The sequence below is a fragment of the Nesoenas mayeri genome, assembly GCF_963082525.1.
Source record: "Nesoenas mayeri genome assembly, chromosome: 1".
In the NCBI taxonomy this organism is placed as follows: Eukaryota; Metazoa; Chordata; class Aves; order Columbiformes; family Columbidae; genus Nesoenas; species Nesoenas mayeri.
The window spans coordinates 208,247,809-208,270,650 of record NC_137541.1 but is presented as its reverse complement, the minus strand read 5'-3'; positions in this window follow the sequence as shown (position 1 = coordinate 208,270,650).

Sequence of the window (22,842 nt, the reverse complement as noted above, 5' to 3'; positions counted from 1 at the left end):
CATGTTAATGCAACCCTTTTTTTCTGGAAATATATTTTCTACGGATTTCAGTACATGAACATGTTTTATTACTACACATTTGCATACAATAGCAAAAAAAAGGAAAGGAAAGGGAAGGGAAGGGAAGGGAAGGGAAGGGAAGGGAAGGGAAGGGAAGGGAAGGGAAGGGAAGGGAAGGGAAGGGAAGGGAAGGGAAGGGAAGGGAAGGGAAGGGAAGGGAAGGGAAGGGAAGGGAAGGGAAGGGAAGGGAAGGGAAGGGAAGGGAAGGGAAGGGAAAGGAAGGGAAGGGAAGGTGTAAGAGTCAGTCTGAAGATTTGCCTGACCATCACCATCAGGAACTGAGAGAACTGAGGCCCTGACAGAAAGAACGCATGGATAATGACTTGAAGAGAGGCCCAAGGAGAAGCACTGTGTTGAACTAGTTTCTCCGATATGGCGGGGGGCTGCTGCTTACAATGGCCGCTGTATAGACTTTGCCTGCTGCTTCAGCCAAACCAGCCCCCGCCTCCTAAAAGTGATTGTTATGAGGGTCCCTTCCACCCAGGGACAATAGCTGCCCTCCAGAAGATGTGTTCTCACCTGCAGCCTTAGTCACACCTGTCCCCCACCTGTTCCCTCAAACAATGGCCAAGGAAAAAGAGCATGCCCAGAAGCTCACCAAGGGTCCTGAGGTCACCCAGTGGACCAGCGAAAGACCCCTGAATGCGGGCCACTTAAGTACTGGCAAAAGAAAGCGTGGATCTTTCGAGCCTGCACAGTACAAGCCTGGGTTGCAAAATCAAGGCGGAGACTGGCCTAAAACAATAAGAGTAAGTGGGGGTGAAGAAGCATAAGAGATGGACACTGTCGAGATCTCCCCACCAGAGGATCCCGACCCACGACGGAGGACAAGCAGGACTCTACGGGACCTGAGACCAGAGGGATGCCTCTGGAACTTGTCTGGTGGTAAAGCAATCCTCATTCCCACTTTTTCTTTCCCTGTTTCTTTTCCCTCTTCCTTTTCTTTACTCTCTCTCGCTATTGTGTGCCACTTTAAGGGCAAAATAATGAAAGGAAAGGAAAGGAAAGGAAAGGAAAGGAAAGGAAAGGAAAGGAAAGGGGAAAGGAAAGGAAAGGAAAGGAAAGGGGAAAGGAAAGGAAAGGAAAGGAAAGGAAAGGAAAGGAAAGGAAAGGAAAGGAAAGGAAAGGAAAGGAAAGGAAAGGAAAGGAAAGGGGAAAGGAAAGGGGAAAGGAAAGGGAAAAGGAAAGGAAAGGGAAAAGGAAAGGAAAGGAAAGGAAAGGAAAGGGAAGGAAAGGGAAGGAAAGGGAAAGAAAGGAAAGGGAAAAGGAAAGGAAAGGGAAAGGGGAAGGAAAGGGAAGGAAAGGAAAGGAGAGGAAAGGTGTGGAAAGGAAAGGGAAGGAAAGGGAAGGAAAGGGAAGGAAAGGAAAGGGAAGGAAAGGAAAGGGAAGGAAAGGGAAGGAAAGGGAAGGAAAGGGAAGGAAAAGGAAAAGGAAAGGGAAAAGGAAAGGGAAGAGGAAAGGGAAGAGGAAAGGGAAGAGGAAAGGGAAGAGGAAAGGGAAGAGGAAAGGGAAGGGAAGGGAAGGGAAGGGAAGGGAAGGGAAGGGAAGGGAAAAGGGAAGGGAAAAGGGAAGGGAAAAGGGAAGGGAAAAGGAAAGGGAAGGGAAGGGAAGGGAAGGGAAGGGAAGGGAAGGGAAGGGAGGGAAAGGAAAGGAAAGGAAAGGAAAGGAAAGGAAAGGAAAGGAAAGGAAAGGAAAGGAAAGGAAAGGAAAGGAAAGGAAAGGAAAGGAAAGGAAAGGAAAGGAAAGGAAAGGAAAGGAAAGGAAAGGAAAGGAAAGGAAAGGAAAGGAAAGGAAAGGAAGCTCATTAGTTAGGAAAATGATTGCCCAGTACAGACTGCTCAGGGGGACATAAAACACACAGATGTGGATTAGTAGGCATACCACTTGTCAGTGCAGGATCAGGATAAAACTTGTCAAACTCTCTTTGTAAGACTGTTTAGAAATCCTGCCCAAGAAGAGCATCCTAAGCCACCACTAATACAAATAAATAAGAGCCTATCAGGAATGTGATCCATGTCATAATGTAACTAGAGACAAGAGTGCCTAGAGACAAGAGTGTGTTTAAGTGAGAAAGTAAATGAGAAGGCTATTGATGATTCCCTTCTCTCCAGAGTAATGATCTTCAACACCTTTCAGTTTTCAGTGCCTTGCTAATTTTTCCAGCAGGGATATGGGTCCTGTCATAGTAAAGTTAAGCCTAGTGCCAATAGGCTTGCTCTATAATTGCCTTTCACAGGGACTCTAATAGAAGTGCAGAGATCCCAGGAGACCCTCAAGAGCACAGGATGAAGAGCATTGAGGTAGTGCTGTCTGCCCACAGATGACATTAAGAGAGCAAATAACCCATATAAGAAAACCAAGAAAGATTACACCACACTTACAGTTTATTAATATCATTACACTGCTACTTAGTGCCAGAACGTAATTCCATGAAACATCTAATTTTTTGCATTTTTAATGTTTATATATTTTCTTTTTTTTTTTTTTTTTAGTTTAGTGGAAAAGCTGAATTCCTTAGCTGTTATGCGGCTGCCCAAAATGACAAGTAATATACAGGTGTAATAAATTATTTTGTATGTATGTCTCAAGATAATGTTTATGTGTAGTATTTAGAGATTATAGTGTACTTCATAACCAAGTTCACAGTTAACATTCATATTTTTTTTTTTATCTGTTCTAGGTATGCAAACAATTTCTGTAGTATTTCAGGGCCTCAAAACGTTTTTAAATATTTATCTTGGTCACACTGGAGAATAAAAGAATAGTACTATTATACTTAACTAACAAAGGAGGATTTGCAGCCCAAGATCCTCTGACATAGATATCTACATCTCAGTTGTGATTCTGTACATCTACACCTGTGAATATCTAGAAGAGCAATTGGAGGCTGATGTTTTCAGATCATCTGAAGAGCAAAATATGCATTTCAGATCTTGAAAGAGTTTTCAGAAACTACTATGCTGGTTTAAATCAGTGATGGCCATTTATTTCGGAGACCAGAGCTGCTTAAAAAGTGCCCAGCAAAGCTCTCTCTGTAGCTCAAATTTCATAACAACTTCAGAAAATCAAGCCCTTTTTGGTTTTTTGAAAATCTGTTGCAGAAATCTTAGGTCAAACAGTTAACGCTGGTTTTCTGCTTTCTAGATGGGGGGGCTGCACCTCCAGTACGATATTCACTATTGTTTAATTGTGTTGATTTTTCTTTGTTGGAGAGAATTTTAACCAGTTGCAGAACTTCAGAGTTGCAAATAACATAATTTTCCCTTGAATGCTAATTAGCTTGATAACTTTGTTTATTTAAAGCTTATTAAAGAACCTGGTAAATTAATACATAGCATCATAATATATCTTTCAGGTTTCCTGCAGCTGATTATGTGGAAGGTGGTTTAACAGAGCAGCCACGGCTGACAGAATGATGGTGTTGTGGGATTTGCAAATTACTGAGGGAGCAGGTTTTTTTGCACAAGTTGGATCTGTGGCTCACTGAATTGTGTTAAAAGTAAGGTGTTAATTGTGTCAATAAACATAACTATAGTGCCTTTCACAGGCCCCACGATAGCCACTTTTGCCTCAGCTGGAGTTCTTAAAATGTTCTTACACTGTATTTTTCCACAGTTGACTTGTACCACACAGCTAGTCTTTCTTCCTGAGTCATGCACCAAGAAAATAGGAACTGCTGGAGAAACATCCAGGAGACCCCCAGGCACATGAGGAGTTTCAAAAGAAAACCAATAAATTATTCCCCTAGACCACCCATCAGTAATAAAATGGCATTTTCATCAGTAATAACATGACATTTTTGCATTCATGCAATACCCAACTTCACTGCAAATTCATTCGGCACTGCTATTCTTTGCTATAATGTTTTTAAAATTGCAAAACTGGATTCAAATTTGCACAGCCTCAGCTTTATGATTGAGGGCAAAAGGCAAAGGAATACATGCAGTTCTCCATATATGTAGGTTTTTATGAAGAGTTCCTCTTGAAATGAACTCTGAAATACTCTGTGCTTTGCATTATGCTCTTTAACACTCCATTACAGTTTCAACCACTTCCAAGATTTCCCATAACTACTTACATTGAATGAAGGGTATATTTCAAAAGAGCTTAACTTTATATCTTAGATTTTAGGGAAAGCACTCTAATAAGTGGAATCTGAACTAAAATAATGTTGGTTATTACAGAGAACACTCCAAGTACTTAAAAAGGACATTCTTCCCTTTCTTATTATAGAATAATTAACACAAAATTAAAATAGATTCAATGCAGTACACCTCATAATTTTATACCTGGTTAGTTGACACTGACATAAAATACCTACATAGCAATAAAGTTTATAAAACTTTATATGGAAAAAAATATTATCATTACTAATAGAGTGCTGAATAAGAGCTAAATTCTTAGTCATCAGCATAATGCAGAGATTAATAAACCAGATGAATTGGATATCAGATGAGGCAGCAACTACAATCCTTTCTATTACCTAGAAATTCACTAGTTCTTTTTTTTTTTTCCTTCGTTTTCTTCTTTTTTTTTCTCCTTCACTTTTGAAAAAGTGTATTGGTACTTTGCACAAACTGGCAGATGTCACTGACAAGGTGTGGGTTTTGTGTGAGGGTTATTTTGTTTGGTTGGTTGGTTTCTGTTGATTTTTGTTTATTGTTTTTGGTTTTTTACTGGTTTTTTTTGGTGTTTTTTTTTTTTTTTTTTTTTTTTAATTAATGTTTAATCAATCAGAGTAAAGAAGGCAGTGTGGCCATTGTGGAGCACAGAATATTTGCCCATGAGCAAATTTAAATGTGGGCTGAAGTAAGATAATTCAGCAAAGTCTTGTCTACCCTAGTCTAGAACTGACTATGGTCCCCTCCGAGTTTGGAGATGGCATCCACAGGTCCCTTCCAACGGTCCCTCCTGTGATCCTATGATGATCTGATAGGAGTAGGAATGACCCTCATTTAAAATCTTGGGCTTTATGCAACTAGCTTTGCATTAATTTATCTTTTGTATTTATTCTATAATTCCCCTTCAGTCTTTTTGGTGCTATTACCCATCAGTTATCACCTACCAGAGAAACCTGTGTCAGTCCTCCCAGTGTGCAAAAACAATAGCTTTTCTGCATGGCTTCTCCCATGTCAGAACAAAAAACAATTAATGTGTTAATACAGTAAATTGAAAAGCAGTTTGGCTATTTTGAGCTCAATATATTTTTTCTTTCCCTAATGTTACACAAGTCAGGGTACAATTCATGGTTTAATTCTTTCTGGATTACAGCCCAATCAGTACTTGTTTAAATTGCTCCTGTGTGGAACAATAATCCATGAACAAAGAAACAGAGGAGTTGAGTCTGCATTTGAAGGACACCTCCCACTACTTTAAAAACCAAGGTAAAAACAAAAAAAACAACAACCAAGCAAAAAAAAAAACCCAACACTCTGTTTTTCTTTTCATCAGTAGGAAAGCTTGCAACATATAAACAATGCATAACTTGGAGAAAATCTGTTTAAATGGCATTATGGATACTACATTGAACTGAAAAGAGAACTGTTATGAGTTTCTTTTTCTTCCCATCTCCCCCTTTCCCCGTAAGGAAGGCTTGCAGTATATGGTATAATGAAGAACTTAGAAAAAGTTTGTTCAAATGTTATAATGAACACTGCAATTAATAGAGTATCCACTTTCCATGCCTACATGGAAATAAACCAGCTGCCTTCATTAGGGATGGATGAGGTTTATTGTTATTCTGTCTTGATTCAGAAAATCCTAACATTCTCCTAATGCTAGAATTTCAAATACATATACTGGGGGGAAAAAAAAAAAAAAAAAAACAACAACAACAACAACAAAACACAACACAAACTTTAAAATAATAATAATAAAAAAAATACACACTTACATGAAGAAAGTAGAAATTCCTTTATTCTTCTTTCAAAACCTATTCCTCACACAGTTATACAACTGACTATTCAGTGCAGCCCTGGACACCTGATGATATTTAACATAACAGAAAACATTTGTGTTCTTCTCAAAAAGAGAAACCATCTCCATGTGGACTTGAAGACAAATACCAATCAACATGACAGGCAGAAGCAAACACATGCTATGTTGTATGCTAATGTGTCCTAATTCTCTCTTTATCTAAAATGATGGATATTCAGAAAATCACAGAAATCTATACTGGTTTTTAATTATGAACATAGGTCTTACGCTATTCCAGAAGTGTGCACTTCAGTGACTTGTGTATTTGGTAAAAGGACAGAAAATTAAACAATGAATTTTTAATTACTCGGATTATATGCAGCCTGCTCTATTTTGTATAATGCTGTAAGTTTACTGAATGCAATAAGAAGTGTATACTGCTCAGGACTTCTTATTTTTCCCTTCAGCTGTGGTATTAGTAATTTCTATGTATTCACATTCTAGCACCCTCTTCAGGTACCAGTGTAAAAAAATAGCTCAAAAAAACCCCAAGAAACAACAACAAAAAATCTATAGACTATAAATACCCTGGAAAAACTCACAGAGACTGAGAAACCAGATATTATGAGACTTTTAGGTACAGCATAATAGAGACTAACACTGCAATTCTGCTCCTAATGAACACCCTGAGCATTCTGTCAATGACTTCTGTCAGAATAGGACTTTGCATAAGAAAGACACTTGTATGGTTACCCACTATAATCTGCATAAACACGCCATGAAAATCAATCTAGTAACATCTTAATTGAATCAGTCCTCCTTATGCTGGAGTATAACCTTTAAAGCCAATTTGGGCATGGCATTGTTAGAATTATAAATTCAGTTCCATGTTAAATATGTCTTATTTGTTTCTTCTTTGAAATTTCAACTTCCAGGCACTTGATCCACCTATAATACTTTCCTGCTGTGAGAAACCTTCCACAGTCTTACACCACAATTACTATCTTTTAATATTCTTTAGAATATATTTGCTAAAGCAAGATGGCTTGGTTTAAATCAGCTTCTTTTCCGCCTTAAGGCTGATTCTTAATTGCATTATATCTCCCTTTCAACAGCTGAGCAACACAAAGAGATTTTAAGGACAATGAGTATCCCTGTGGTCTCCTTCACTCAAATAATATGTTTATTATCTAGGTACACTTAGAGAAAATTAGCAAGAAATATATTTTTTTTTTTCATATTAATTAAACTCTTAGTGGATTTCTGTACGTAAGCTCACCCTTCCTTCTCCCATATGACAGAGAGATATTCCTAAGCCAAGGAGATCCAGAAAAATGGCAGTATGTAGGTCTTGGTATAAGTCATTCTGCAAAATACCTCCTCTAATGTGAGACATGTGCAGTGGATATAGCTGCATTTGAGCCAGTAACCCCAGACTGCCTTTCCCATCAATTAGAAAAACAGACTCTGCTGAAGTGCAATTCTTCTCTCCTAAAATAGACATCAGAGTTCAGTCAGACAAATTGTATCCTAAAAGCACCTTCTTTGACAATAAATGGAAGCCAGGGTAATAATCTCAGATAGAGACATCTATAGAGGGGATGCATACAGTTACATGAAATCAATTTGACCCTCACCATATTGTTTTTGAAGAGCAAGATTGGTTTACAAAAAGAGTACCAAACTTCTGAACACATTTGTTGTGTAGAGAAGAGGGATGTTTAATCAAGAGTCCCTTCTACTTGAGAAAACAAATGAAACTGCTGAAATCTGAACAGATTTTGGTAGAGGAAACAAGACATATCAGTGTTTGGACAGGGAATTCATAATGATATAAAAGGATCAAGACACTAACATAAATAGATGTTCTTTTTTTTTTATAGTTAAAATTGTATATAATTATAAAAATTATTAAAAAGATGATCAACTCTCTATTAATTTTTTGTTGTTGTTGTTTTTTTACTTTGGGATTCCTTTAGCGTTAGCAATTTAGTTTAACCACTGTTTTCTTGCAGAAAATCTGTTTGCATAGGTAAAAACATTTTTCCTAGATACAAACATCTCATATCAAAATCTTACAGAATTTATAGTTTGGTTTGGTTTGTATATTTTTTTTTTTAGTTCTTTCAGTATTTAATTTTAATTTCAAGTCATTTTTCAGAGTTCATTTATGCAACTAGGTTTTAAGGTGTTTTTTTCAAGACAAAACAATGAACAATCAAAATACAATATGTTTTCTCACAGGAGAAGTAGAATACTTGAGTTTGATATATTTAGTGTTATTGTAAGTTTAATTTTAAAATAATAACAATTTCATATACTCAAAACACTAGCTTAGAAGTCAAGTAGAAAAGGCACAAACTGTCAGCTGCAGTGGAACAGATCTTCTAATTACAGCTCTTTTCTTAAAAAGGAAAGATGCAAATTACAGTTAGAAAAAAATGCTATATTGCAATGAATCTATACAAAGTAATTGAATAACACATGCAGAAATGAACTAATAAATAAATTAAAAACAAACAGACAAACAGAAACAACAACCCCACACAAGTAACAAACTGTCATGTGCTATAAAAAATAGATTTTGTCATTTTACTTAGATGTTGCTTTTGATGAGTTTGATTGATAGAGAAATATTGTTAATGGACAACAATATTAACTGTAATATTTGGACTATTACAAGACATTTGACCTGGTATCATGAGACATCCTGTTTCATAAATTCAATTGACAAAAACTCTGAAAACAATGAAAAATCATAACCTAACATATGTGCTCTATATTAAAAAATGATTAAACTATAAGTCTGGAAACATAATTACTAATATGGAATTGTATGTGAGTACCTGTGTTTTCTTGGGTTCATCACAGAACTTTCTTGCTCTATGTTGTTTGGAATTTTTAAGAATGACCAGAAAAATTATATTATCACTAAAAAAATCTGTTGGTGACATGAGAGAAGGGACAGTGGTTAATGAGAAACGAGATAGAGAGCTTGGTTTCAGTGAAACCATATCTATTTCAGGATGGCCAAGGGCCATGTGTATGGGAATAAAGAATGTAAGCTACAATAATGGTATGGCTTTCCTAATCTGGGAAACAGCGAACTCTGAAAAGTACTTAGGGCCATGGTGGATAATCGACTAATAATGAGATCCCAAGTGACAATGTAGTCAAAAGGAATAATGGATAGAAATATGGAATATTGAATAGGATTTGTGAGAATATAATACACCTGTGTTTGACATTAATGAAACCATTCCCAGGATAATTTGTCCATTTCTGGTATCTGCACATTGAGAGAGATGTTAAAAACCTGGAAATTGTCAGCAGAGAAGTGGGATGACTAAAACCTGGATAGAGTATTGGGTTTGAGCAGAAAGGTTTTGGTAGGAGCGGAACTAAAGGGGTAGCTGTTCATGAGAAGCTGCTGGAAATTTCCCCAGGTCCAACAGAGCCAATGCCAGACTGCTCCAAGCTGGACCTGCCACTGGACAAGGTCAAGTCTATCAGTGATGGTGTTAACGCCTCTAGGACAGTGTATTTAAGAACGGGGGAAAAAAAAACAAACCTGAGCAATTTCAGACAGACAGAAGAAGAGTGAGAACATGTGAAACAACTCTGCAGACACCAAGGCCAGCACAGAAGGAGGGTAGGAGGTGCACCAGACACCAGAGCAGAGATTCGCCTCAGCCTGTGCTGCAGACCATGGTGAGGCCGGCTGTCCCCTGCAGTCCATGGTGCAGCAGATCTCCACCTGCAGTCCATGGAGGACCCCACTTCAGAGCAGGTGGATGCCCAAAGGAGACTGTGACCCTGTGGAGAGCCCATGGTGGAGCAGGTTTTCTGGCAGGACTTGTGACCCCGTGGAAGTGACCCAGGCTGGAGCAGTTTGTGCAGCTTATGTGAGGGACTCACGTTGGAGAAGTTCATGGAGAACTGTATTTCCCAGAAGGGACCCCACACTGGATCAGGAGAAAAGTGTGAGGAATCCTCCCCTTAGGAGGAAGGAGCAGCAGAGACAACATGTGATAGACTGACCAGAACCCCCATTCCCCATCCATCTGAGCTGCCTGGGGGGAGGAGGTAGAGAAATCCAGCACTGAAGTTGAGCCTGGGAAGAAGGGAGAGGTGGGCAGAAGGTGTTTTAAGATTTGGTTTAATTTCTCATTATCATATTCTGATTTGATTGGTAATAAATTAAACTAATTTCCCCAAGTTGAGTTTCTTTTACTTTTGACAGTAATTGGTGAGTGATCTCTCCCTGTCCTTATCTTGACCTATGAAATTTTCCTTATACAAGATATCCTCTCCCTTGTCCAATTAAGAAGAGGAGTGATAGAGCCACTTTGGTGGGCACCTGGCATTGAGCCAGCGTCAACCCACCACAGATAACAGTGTGATGTCCGGAGGAATAGGAGGTACTCCATCTTTTTAAGACAAAAAACTGCAAGGTCACTTGGTAGTGTCTCTAAGTATACATATAGATAATAGAAACTGAATAGAAGTTCTTTCTATCTAGAAAATCTGCAGTGGTTTATTTGCCTCAGACACATGGTGTGAACTGTGGAGTTGTCATACACAGGGACAAGAGTTGGATTTGACCTTGTGGGTCCATTCCAACTCAGGACATTCTATGATTCTAGAATATTAAGGCAAAACAAAATGCATATTGGAAAGGAAAGATTACTTAAATTCAGCAGAAAAAAAAATAATAATTAAAATGATTAATCAGTGAAATTTATTTCTAAATTTCATGGCAGTTTCCATCATTAGCAATTGTAAAGCCAGTAAGAATGTGTGTTTCATAAGATACCACAGGCTTTACTTCAACTCTGGCTTTTGCACTTTAGTCAGGAATTAGTCTATGCCATTCCTATGATTGGTTTGAACTTGTCATAAAATCAGACTGTTCCCTTAAGCCCACTAAAATCTATGGATGGAGTTTATTGATACAGAGAAAATTAACTGGTGCTTCCAGATTTAATGTGGAAGATTGCATCCCATGGTGAACAAAAATATCCTTTGAACATTTATTGAAGACTTCAGTTTGCAGTTTATATATGCTTAGTTTAAGATGTCATGATTACTTGAAGGTCAAGGTTACTCAGCTGCAGGCAGTAGATCCTGGGTGTGACTTGATCTTACAGATGCTACACACGTGGAAGGAAACATCAAATGGAGAGCATGGTAGGTCCACACATGCTCTCAGCTTGGAGGGTGCAAAATTTGTGTACCTCTGTTCCTGATGCCCTGTGCTCAGGCTGGGAGGAAATTCTGCAATGGTTTGTTTCCAATACCTTTCCCCAGGAGGCTGAGCCTGAATTGTATTCCAGGGGCAATTCAGAAATGAGAAGGCAAGCAGGGTCTTATTTTTGAAAACTAACATTTAACTTTAATTATTTCTTCCCACACTGCTTTGGAAATTATTCCTCTGTGCAAACTGAATGAGAATGGAAAAGGTCATGTTCAATTGTAGATTTAAAAAAATAGAAAAAAAAAAACACAAAAACTTTAGTTCTATTTTACCACCTTGTTTTGATCTTAAAAATAGCAATAAAAACAAAACAAACCTTGTCTGCATGCCTGCTTTGCATTAGAACCTTACAAGGAAAGTTATAATGTTGTCTGTTGCTCTGCTGAAAAGAAAAATTACCAATTTACTCTTGTGTGGTTCAAGGGAAAATAGCCTTGAGAAAATGTTATTGATGTAGTGTATTTATGTAGGGTTGCAAGACAAATTATGCCATCAGCAAATAAGGTCAGAGTAGCAGAGTGAATTACTGGCAAAAATAGGTTGCTTGCAAAGGACAAAGGTTGTTTTAGCTGCATATAAACCTTGAAGTCAGATGAGAAGAAATAAGAAGATTCAGTGTGGAACGTAGCATTTTAAACCTCCCTAAAACTCAAAATGTGTTTTGTGTTTGGGGTTCTTTTTGTTTTGGTTTGGTTTGTTTTCTTGTGGATGACTATTACCTTTTTAGGAAGGATGAATATGACTGCATGGGACAATATCTGCCTGTGATTATTTGGAGCTTGTTTAAGGGTCTCCTGTGAAGCACAGTGTAGCTGCTTCATTCAGCAGACTTAGACCCCACCTTCAGAGAGGAAAATACTGCACTTCGGGATCTGCTCCTAATGCTTTCTCATGCAGCTTTAAAGAACTTAATACAGTTTTTTACAGCAGGGAAGAAGAAACACATCAACAGACACTGAACAACCTGCTTAGCCACAAGTTTATACAGGAGTAGACTCTGTAGAAGAGCACAATGATTTTTAATGAAGCAGAATTCTGTTTCACAGTTCTGGATACTCTATGTAATTTCTCATCTGCCTGAAACATGTTTAACACAGCTTCTGCTTTATCCAGGGCTGACACTGACTGTCAAAACCTGCTGGTTTTTTTCTAGCTTATTTCTGGACCAGTTCTGGGCTAGCCATAATTATAGCATCAGTTCTTTAAGAAAAAAATTCATAGTCATATTTGTTTGATAAATAATCTTTAAAGATTGCAGCATTCAGCATGTCAATAATGCTTTGTAATTGCAATTGGCATTTCTTGCATTTTTTTTTAAAAGAGCGAGCACATGGCTAAATACACCCTGGGCATTAGTTGCTCTCTTTGGAGAAGACATCAGAGTGGAGATCTTCCCTTTTTTAGGGATGCCCTAACTGCTGGGATAGCGCAACACATTCCCACTCACCACCTCTTTCTCCAGTCTATTGACTCCAAAATCTGTTATTGCAAAATTTCATTAGGATGAGTGAAGCAAGCCCACATCTGCACAGGTGTAGCAAGATCCAGGGCTCTGTTTATACCACTCTCGCTGTCTTAATTCGATCTACCATTCATCATCACCACCTCAAGAAGACTTATCCTGAAAAGGGCAAATTGGAGTGGACTAGAGCTGAGCCTGGGAATGAGCTATCATCCACTGGGAAAGTGGTAAATGTCCCTGGTGAAGCTCAATCATCATCAAGTCCGTAACTGGCAGCAAACCCCATGTTTGCCTGTGTAATGCTGTTCTACCGCATACAGTCTTGAACCCTGGCATGCAATGATATGCTCTTTTCTCAGCATAGTCCCCATGTAATCTTGCAAGCAACAACTAGGTATTGCTTGTGGTCAATTATAATCCAAAGACTGATTCTGATCAAGAGTTTGAGTAGCAACAGGTTATTTTCAGGGGTTTGAAGACTCAGCTGGACATCACTGGACTGTGTTTGAGCCTAACTGGAGGTGGTGGAATGAGATCTGGCTGGTGAGATCTTGTTCTGTTGTCCCTGAGTGGATCCTGCACCACAGGAGCCACCAACTTACTTGCAAACAACTCCTACTATGGCCATAGTCTCAGTGAGCAACTTTGGAAACATAAACAATTAACAGCTATTTTTTTCCAAGTAAGAATTTTCTCCATTGAAACTTTTAAACATCACTGCTGAGCTAAACTATCATGACAGTAAATCCTACACCGATGTTAAACTGACAGTTACAACTGCTTTCTCATGCTTTACACTGCACTTTTTTAGCTTTCCAAAACTTTACTTTGTAATGTCACCTCTTACTTGCTGGGCATGTACAAAACACTGTCACTATGCTTCTGCTTTCCCAAATGTTACTTGCCAAATAATACAAAAGAACATTTCTGTCCTTTGGTTGGTTGTTTAAGGAAATAAAAAAAAAAAATAAAAAAGACAAAGTGTGAAACAAGTTTCTACAAAAAGAAAGTGGAAGAGGACTTTTAAATAGTGTGTTTAGAAAGGGATTATCTTCTTTACAGAGGATGCAGATGCTTAGATATATCTACTTCATAATTATTATAAAGGAAATAGACCCGGAGGGTTCTGTTGTGGATCAGCGCTTAAAGTAATAGCTTGGGTTCCTCGATTGCAATCATGATCTATCAGCAGCTGCTAGGTTAGCAGAAAGTAAGCTCTTTTTGGGCCCAATTCCAACATCTTTTAAAGGTGCTTTACGCTGATGTAACTCAATTGATTCTAATGGAGTCACTTTCACTTTACGTCAATGAAAGTGAAATCGGGATGTGATTACAGTCTCAGTTAACTTGCCTACCAAGTAGATTCAGTCTATTGATTAGGACTAGGGGAGAGTTTACAGCTGGAATTTTTATTTTCATTTGATAAAAATACAGCTTTTTGTAAAGAAAAAAATGGTAGGAGACACAACAGTGCTGTTACTTGAAAAAATGTGACTTAAAGAAGAATATACTTGACTCTTGGACTAACAAAATGCATCATTTTGAGACCACAGATCTTCAAACTGCATACCACATAATTGCCTACAGGCAACTTAATTTGGGTCCCCTTGTGATGTCATCAGCCTAGTAGGTTGGAAGTGTTACACATCAAATATAGAGATAAATTATGTCAGGCCATGTGGAACTGTCATCCCTTGCACTTCATACAGAGCACTGCAACACATTGGGTAGATGTTATGTTAATCCAGAAGACAAAGTCCACAGGCAAACCAAATTAAAATAAAATGCAAGTGGAATGAAACATTTTGCGTCAGTTAAATAGCTGTTTAATGCTTTAATTCAGAAATGCCGAGCTATGGCCCTTCAGTATGAATTCAGTCCTGCAGATTGCAAAAGACAAAAGAAAACAAACTACTTATGAGACACAGAATAAACAAAGCACCTTTTTCTAGAGATTTGTTCCCTAAATTCATTGCCTCAAAAAAATCCTTAATATCATCCTCACTCCATAATTTCCCCAAACGTACACACTCTTATCTTCTACCCTTGTTTACTAATTTGATGGCTACGTTATAAAATGTATATGTCAACATTGCTTTTGAAATAGGCACATGTTGCCTGACCAGTGAGGATAAACAAGTGGATGCCAAAAAACCAGACGACTATTGAGTTCATGCTGCAGTTCATGTTCTCATGGGGATATTAGTTTCAATTCTTTCTGTAAATCTGAATTAAACCTTTAGGAACTTAAAGTCTCTGAAACTTTTGGCTGTATTAGCCAAAGGATTCAAAACTGCTTTGGAGAAGTGGAAGGAAAGGTGGATGGAGGAACAGACTGACCTTCTGACTGCACAAGACTTTTTTTTCCAAAAGCAAGCAAAGAAATATGACAGGACACCAAACATTTAAAAATTGTGATTTTTTTAAACTTTATCTTCCTTGAGAATTGTTTTTGTTTGCTTGTTTGTTTCAGCTCTAATTTCATGAGAACAAATACTGAAATATCAATTTTTTCCTCAAAACAATTTTTTTTGTATTATTTCCATCTCTAGTGATAATTTACTTCATAGAGATGTTTGGATGCTCAAAGGAGTCTAAAAAAATTAAGAAATCTTTGGGTAAAAAGAACTAAAAAATACTTTATCTTGTATTTTATTACAATCTCCCTAAATACCAATTACACACATTCACTTTTTATCTTTCTTGACTGCTCATGGGACCTATTTCTAGCATGTTTCAAGCATGGTTGCTTCAAAAGCTTTTCTGGAGAAAAAGGCAGTTGAGGTAAGAAGTGGAATGGAACATTTTGGTGTGGTTGTGGTTGTGCATCTCCCATAGTATTATGCTCTTGCAGCTTTGTGTCTGCCCCAGCCTCCACTGTGTTGCTTGGGATGCAGTCTGGCCATGCCAGGAACAGCCCTTCATCATCATCATCGTCATCATCATCACTGCACAGCAGGGAAACACGCTCCTGTCAAAGGGTATTGCTACAGGAAATGCAAGTTAATAGGGCAGGAAAACCTAATGCAACATGTGCTGCATTTGACTTCTTTGCAGATATCTAAAACAGAAATCTGCAGTTTTCTGCCTGGAATGCTCTGTGTTGATTCTTGTTCTTCTAACATACTTAAGCAAAGTGTCCATTTTTACATCTCCACCTCATCTGCAGGAAGAAGTAGAAGCAGTTCTAGTTTCTCTTTTAATCCTAAAGAAGAAAAGACTTGCCTACATATCTTGATGTGAAAGCGGCTATCTCAGTTGGATTCTTAGCTGTAAGAACTTGTCATTGTGGTATATAAAAGCGCCATTTAATATATTTACTCTCCAGGGGAGCAGATAAGTACTTTATCCCTAGTTTACACATGGCAAAGGAAAAACATACAGATTGTAAGCTAGATATTTAGAGTTTTGAATGACTAATTTTCAGTAAGCTGAGCTCAGGTGTCTGCTAAAATTAGCCTTGTTTAGGTTTATTATTATCATCATCATTATTATTATGGTAATGACTGGACACCTGCTCAAGCAGCAGGTTAAATTGTATTAGTCAGTGTCTAAATATACACAGAAAAGAAAATTAACTTCTGACTACAGTGTTTATCATCTCAGGATGAAACAAGAAACCAAACTGAGATACGGATAGCCTGAAGAGCTACAGAGGACTGAGATCCAAAACTACACAATGTTTCCAATCCAGCATACTCAACAGGCATCACATAAATTTTACAAGCTATTTGTGTAATTGATCTGAGATTCCTACTTTATTAAAAATATTTATATCCTTATAGATAGGTGCATATACACATAAAAATATGCATTATACAAGTTCACAGAGGTCAGCAAGCAGGTCTTTATACCCATGAAAAACACTGGATGAAAAGTGCAAAGATGACTTTTGAAAGTATGGTGCATAACTGCTGAGGGTGGACATTTCTAGATGGTAAGTAAAAGATCGTGGATAAGTGATGGTTTATGAAGATCCTTGAATATGAAGACTAATGGTTTTGTTGAATGCTATGTAGCAGCAAAAGGAGTGTCTATGAAGGAACTGACACTACCAGAAAAAGAAATCCCAAACATTTCAGGAGAAGGTGAAGGGAAGAAAAATCAATAAAACCCCCAAAATTATCAGATTGTACTTCACATGACCAAAAAGGTGGCTGTCAAATAATTGGGCTGTGGCATGACCAAAACAGGCAGAAGTCAACTGATGTGAGTGGAAAATGCTGAAAAGGCCTAGGGCTTGTTGCAGAAACCAGGCTGAGCATGATTCAATGTATTTGCATCAAGAACAGACCACAAACTACATAACAAGCTCCATTAGGACAGTAAATTAAAATAAATAAGTATCTTCTTTTACTTAGCCCCAGTGAGGCCACACCTGCAATAATGAGTCCAGTTTTGAACCTCCCTAATTCAAGGGTACAAATTGGAGGGAATGTTGCAGAGAGATACCAAGATTATTACTGGCCAGGACAAGTTATTTATGAGGAGAGTTTGAGAGAACTGCACTTGTTTAGTCTGAAAGAGAGGAAGCAAAAAATATTCAATAGCAGCCTACAGCTTTTAGAAAGGGATAGGGGAAAAAAAAAACATAGTTACCCAGGGTGGATATGGAAATCAGTCTTTGAATATATTCTAGGCTTGACTAAAGTCATGGTTGACTTGATCTGGTATTGGTGATAGTCCCACTCCAGGTGGGAAGTTTGACCAGTGACCTCCAGAGGTCTCCTTCAACCAGCATTTCTAGGAAGATAAAGCAGTAACTTGCTGCCAGTGGTTAATCTTTTCCAGGGAGCCAGAGAAAGCTGTCTGACCTGGATATCTACATGTAAGAACAGTTCTGATTAAAGGGTTAAAAATTATGAAAACCACAGGACTGATATTTGTTAAAAGATTCTAAAACATCACCTCATCACATGTTTTGAAACAGTATGTTACTGCTGTGCCACAAAGTCCCAGAGTTACATGTCAGGTATGGGTCAAGTCAACAAAGAAAGTGCATGGGCTTTTAAGGACAATGGTACTCATGTAATTACTAAGAATTCCTAACTAGTTCTCTTAGAAGCAACACCTACCAACAGAATGTAAAGATCATACTTTATGTATTCCTGCACAAGCTTAAAATACTGAAGAACTGCAAAATACTAGTGCAGAGAACTTATATTTGCATTGACCCAAAGTGGGAGTTTGGGAGATTAAATAATTATAACAGCAAGCAATGAAGGTGTTGATTCTTTGTGTCTGGGAGTTTTAAAACATGATTGAACATCTTTATGAGAGATACTAATGAAACACATTGTTAGTGACATATTTACAAGGCAAAATGGACAGATGGGTCATACAAGAGAATATGTTATAGCATATGATGATTCCTTCAGGGCTTATGTGCGTGCAAAACCATTAGGAACATGTCTAATAAAACATACAGCATCAGTTAACCATGCAGCCCAATTCAAGATCTAGCTGCTAGCTTAAGGTCAGTCCCACACAGTGACAAAAAATGCATGAGGAAAGTGAAAAAGTGGAGTACAGAACTTGAAAATGAAACCTCAAAAATGTGAGAACAATCCTCTGACATAAAGAAAGTTGAGGTTTGGCTTCCCACACTACCCAAGGAGCATGATGGCCTCCCAGTGATCCCTTTCCCCAGAGGCACAGGTTTCAATTTGCACCAAGCCTCCAGAAAAAATTCAGTAAAATATCACAAACCTACTAAAACCTCCAGGGCTTAACCAGACCCCACTTTAACTCCTATTGGGTATGAGGAAGAAAAAACTGCTAATTAAAAGAGAAAGTGGGAAACCAGTGGACATCTATTTGAAATGTTGCCTAGTGTAGGTAAAGAGATCCGTTAATGGCCAAATATGTACTGAATAATACCAATGGTAATATTGGTCTTTGCTTCATCAGAAGGTATTCTTAAAGGACAGCTCTCATCCAAAATTAAATTGAATGATTTACCTCTAATGCCAATTGCCAACTTTAATTAGCACAGTCCTCGAAAATCTGTTATTTGAAGAAGCCTTTTAGATGGTGTAACATGCCAATGTGATTCAAAGCCTTTACTTTTTCATGTTGCAGATTTTTAAAACATCCACCCTCTGTTCAGTGCTGGCATTGCCAGGAAGAGTTGGAGCAGCAGCTCACGTAGGTGCAATGTCTGTAGTAATTAATTAAAGGTTGGTAAGAGGCAAGGGACAGCCTTTTGAAATAATAACAATAATAACATCAGCAGTAATAACCATGCTGGTGATGATGGTGCTAATGAGAGATGTACTATACTACAGAAAAATGTTCAAGTAATGAAATCTGTCAAAACAATAACTAGGAAACTGAAGAAAACTATAGGAGCTAGTTGAGGTGACATAAAATCTAGGTAGTAAAATTCAGACTTCAGGAATGGCTTCTTCATCAAGAACTGTTTCCTGATGCAGAGAAGCACTGGCTTTAGTAGAAAGTTTAAGTATCCATGTGGGCACATCACTTGCCGGTGTCTATAGATGTCGAAACATTTTCAGTCTGTATTTGTGTTTTTGAGCCCTTGACTTCTGCACATTTATTATTTAAACTTATAAACAGGAATATGACATAATACCCAATTAGTGTAAGGCTAGAAGTGCTCAGGTATTAATAACCTCAGTGTCCAGAAGTACCTGCAGAGGTAGATTATAATAGATTTAGTTGCTGAAATCTTGTATTTTCATAAAGACAGGCAGAGGTGCAAAGAAAAACAAGATAGATAGCCAGAGAACAGAGAGTCTATTTTACAAGAAGGGACTGGAAAAGTTTATTTGCTTAATCAGATGAAGATGGATATGGGATATAACTGCTGCTTTTACATAATATCCTTTGCCTTTCTTACTCTTTATAATTATTTAAGGAAATTACAATCCTAACACAAATTAGCTGGTCATTAACATCCTGAGAAGTGAACTAAGATCTTTAAGAGTGAGCATACTGCAAAATCCAAGGCAGCTTTAGGATGGAACTTGACCACTGTGACAGGACACTGATTTCTGCATTCTGTCAAAATATTGTTAAATCTTGAGATCTCTTAAGAATTAACTTTTCTGGAGGACATGTTCTGGTTTTAGGTTGAACTAGAGCAGGGAGAGGATCTAGTTTTGAACATAACAACAGAGAGCAGCGAGTATCCTACTGGTACCTGCAGAACTTGGGTAGGCTTAGCTCTGATAGCACGTTATCTTCTCTCCCTTGGATGACTGTTGAATGACCTTACTGGTCTTCTTTCCAATCCAGTGTCATTCCAGAATGACTTCATATCTCTTCATAAGCTCTCTTAGTTAATTTAGGAACTTTTTTTTTTTTTCATGTGACAATGATTATTATTACTGCACTTTCCAAGTACTTCCCCTTTGCTCTCTTTTGCATCTGCTGTCTCTTTCTCATTTTTAATGTGATATCCAGAACCTCACACTTTCGGGACTTGTTTTTCAGATAAACTTCATATAACAGTGCCTGAAGTCTGGAAGCTCTTCAGATATCACCAGCTGAGATTTCTCTTGGCATTATAACATCCCTCGCTGGCACACGGTCAATGAACCCTGCTAATATACCATCAATCCTGTCTGGCCCTGAAGAAAGTAGAGTGCCGGGACTTGGCCAGAATACTACTGTGTTTGGCTTATTCCCAACTGGAGTTGTTTAAAACAGTCCCCAGGCTGCTCTAACGCGTGCCAAAGCCAGCTTGAAAATCAGTGAGCTGACTCCCTGCACCACCCTCTTTCCTGCACCTTCTGTGCCCGATGGTCTCTGGGCACATCAGGAAACAGAGCCCGGGCAGCTCTTCTGATCCCCTGACACCAACAAGCTTCAATATCATCAAAGCTTCCCCATACACCTATTGCTGTCGAGTAGCTAAACATTATTTCAAACAAGCAGACTGAATTCTACAAGAACTGTGAGGAGACCTGAATTTAAACTTCCAGATATAAAAAACACTGACTTTGTACCATCATGCTTTAGAAGGTTGTGAAATAAAATAATATCCTAGATTTCACACACTGCTGGTGCATGTGTGTATATGAGCCACAAGCTTTCTTCAGAAGCATTAATTGCTACTCAGTAATTTCTCTCTTCCTGCAATAAAAGAGATGTGTGCATTTGCAAGTGTAAAAAACTGTTGTTGCTATCTGTGAGCATTTTACACTCCCTGTGCACTCTCTACATTGATGCAAGCAATAGCATAAGGCAACAAGATGTCTTGACTGAAACTTAAAACCAGACTATATTCAGAAGTCATTCATTCCCCTCCACTAAACTCATCTGATTTATTCCTTAGATCTGCTGAAATCAATATGAAAAGGCTAACTTTTAAATGGAAAAAGTTATTTTTTCAGACACTGAGCCATCACCATGACAGTGTCCATTTTCCATGCTCAGCTGAATCTGTACATGCCTGCCTGGCAGCTTCACTGACTTAGCATGGGCAGAGAACGTGCATTTAGCATTGCTGGGAATGTTTATTCTGAACATCATTGCAGGCATTTTTTTTTTTGCCAAAGAACACAGGAGAGCTTGTTTTTCCTGAAATTCAACCTGCCACTCTTTGAACTCACAGATTAACCTTATTTTGCCAGTGGATTTTGGCAGCTGTTGCTGATAATTCTGTAGCTTTTGTGGCTTTGGATTATTTTTTTTTTTTTTTTTTAAACTGCAACAGTGTCTGTCTTGGTACTCTAATTCAGCCCTTATCCTATTAATAAATCTATTTAAAGATAACACCATGGTGTGCTATCTAATAGCGCTGGCGATGTTGACAGCTGTGTAGTTCTGTGATGTGTCCTCTGTACTCAGCAGACCCAGAGACCGTAAACTCTTCAGAGCATGGACCTTTTCTTCTCCTGTTTTTGTTTTTTTTCAAATTCTGTACACACTTATAAAGTTAGGAATAAATAATGGCTTTGGGCAAATATCATACAATATTCAAGAAAGTGTTAAACTAAAATATCCAGCAATATATTCAAATCTGCTTCTACCAGCCTAATAATCACCAAATATCAAATTCCTTGAATAAGTTGTTTGTATTATTCACTGAAACTGCAGTAGCCTTTTAAAAACTCCCATTACATATCTGTGCCTTTACAATGGTTACGTCTTTATGTATTAACCTCCCTTTGTTTTCCTCCTTCCATTCCTCCACCTGCAGGAAAAACTCTTGAGCTCTGATCACAGTTTACTTTTAAATCCTTGGGTAAACCATTTTCCCTACACACACCTTGAACACAAATATACAGTGAATGATCTGACATAATAGCACTTTCCAGAAGGACAAATAAGCTAACGAACAAAAATTTAAAGAGTGTTAATCAAACATATGGGCATTTGCCTCTTAATGACCCGAGCCCTAATTCAGTGTTGGCACAGCATGGTGTATTTACATAGCAAAATCTGCACAGAAAGATTCAAAATAACTTTACAGTAAATGGTGACCTGAAATGCAAGATTGTCAACATTTGGGGTGTGAGTACAATACTTTAGGGCCAACTAGTAAATAAAATAACAAAAAGGAATTGTGACAGAAGATTCTTCCTCTTGCTTGCAGTGAGTGAGCAACACCAAATAAACTTTTAAGTCAGAACATAACTGATCTTGCTGAGACTTGGTAAGCCTCCCCAGTGACTCAAGTCTGTGGCCCTGAAAAGTTTAAAATTGGCAGTAAAGGACTTGTCAGGTGCCACCTACTTTCTATGACAGACAGAGGCCTAACTTGGATTGAAAAAGTCACACCACTAAATGTTGGAGATTAACCTGAAAGGAGCTTTGAACTGGCTATACATCTGCATATATATTACTTTCCTTTTGTTATCTGTGCTGTCCTGAAATTCCTCGTGTTGTTATCTTGTGAGAGGAGCCACAAGTCAGGATAAGCCTAGCTGTGTGCATACCTTAACAGACACAGTCAAAACAAAGGCACGATCTGCATGGTGAGCAAGAGGAATAATTATGAAATCATACATAAATACATCACTTTTGGTACAAAGGAGTTTCTGCTCTGGGTCAGACCAGTGACTCATTATATCCAGAATGCAGTCTCTAACAACAGCAGACACACACTGCTTTTGAGGAAAATACAAGAAGTCTCTGAAAATATAATTCCCTTTATTCTAATAGCTAATGCATAAAG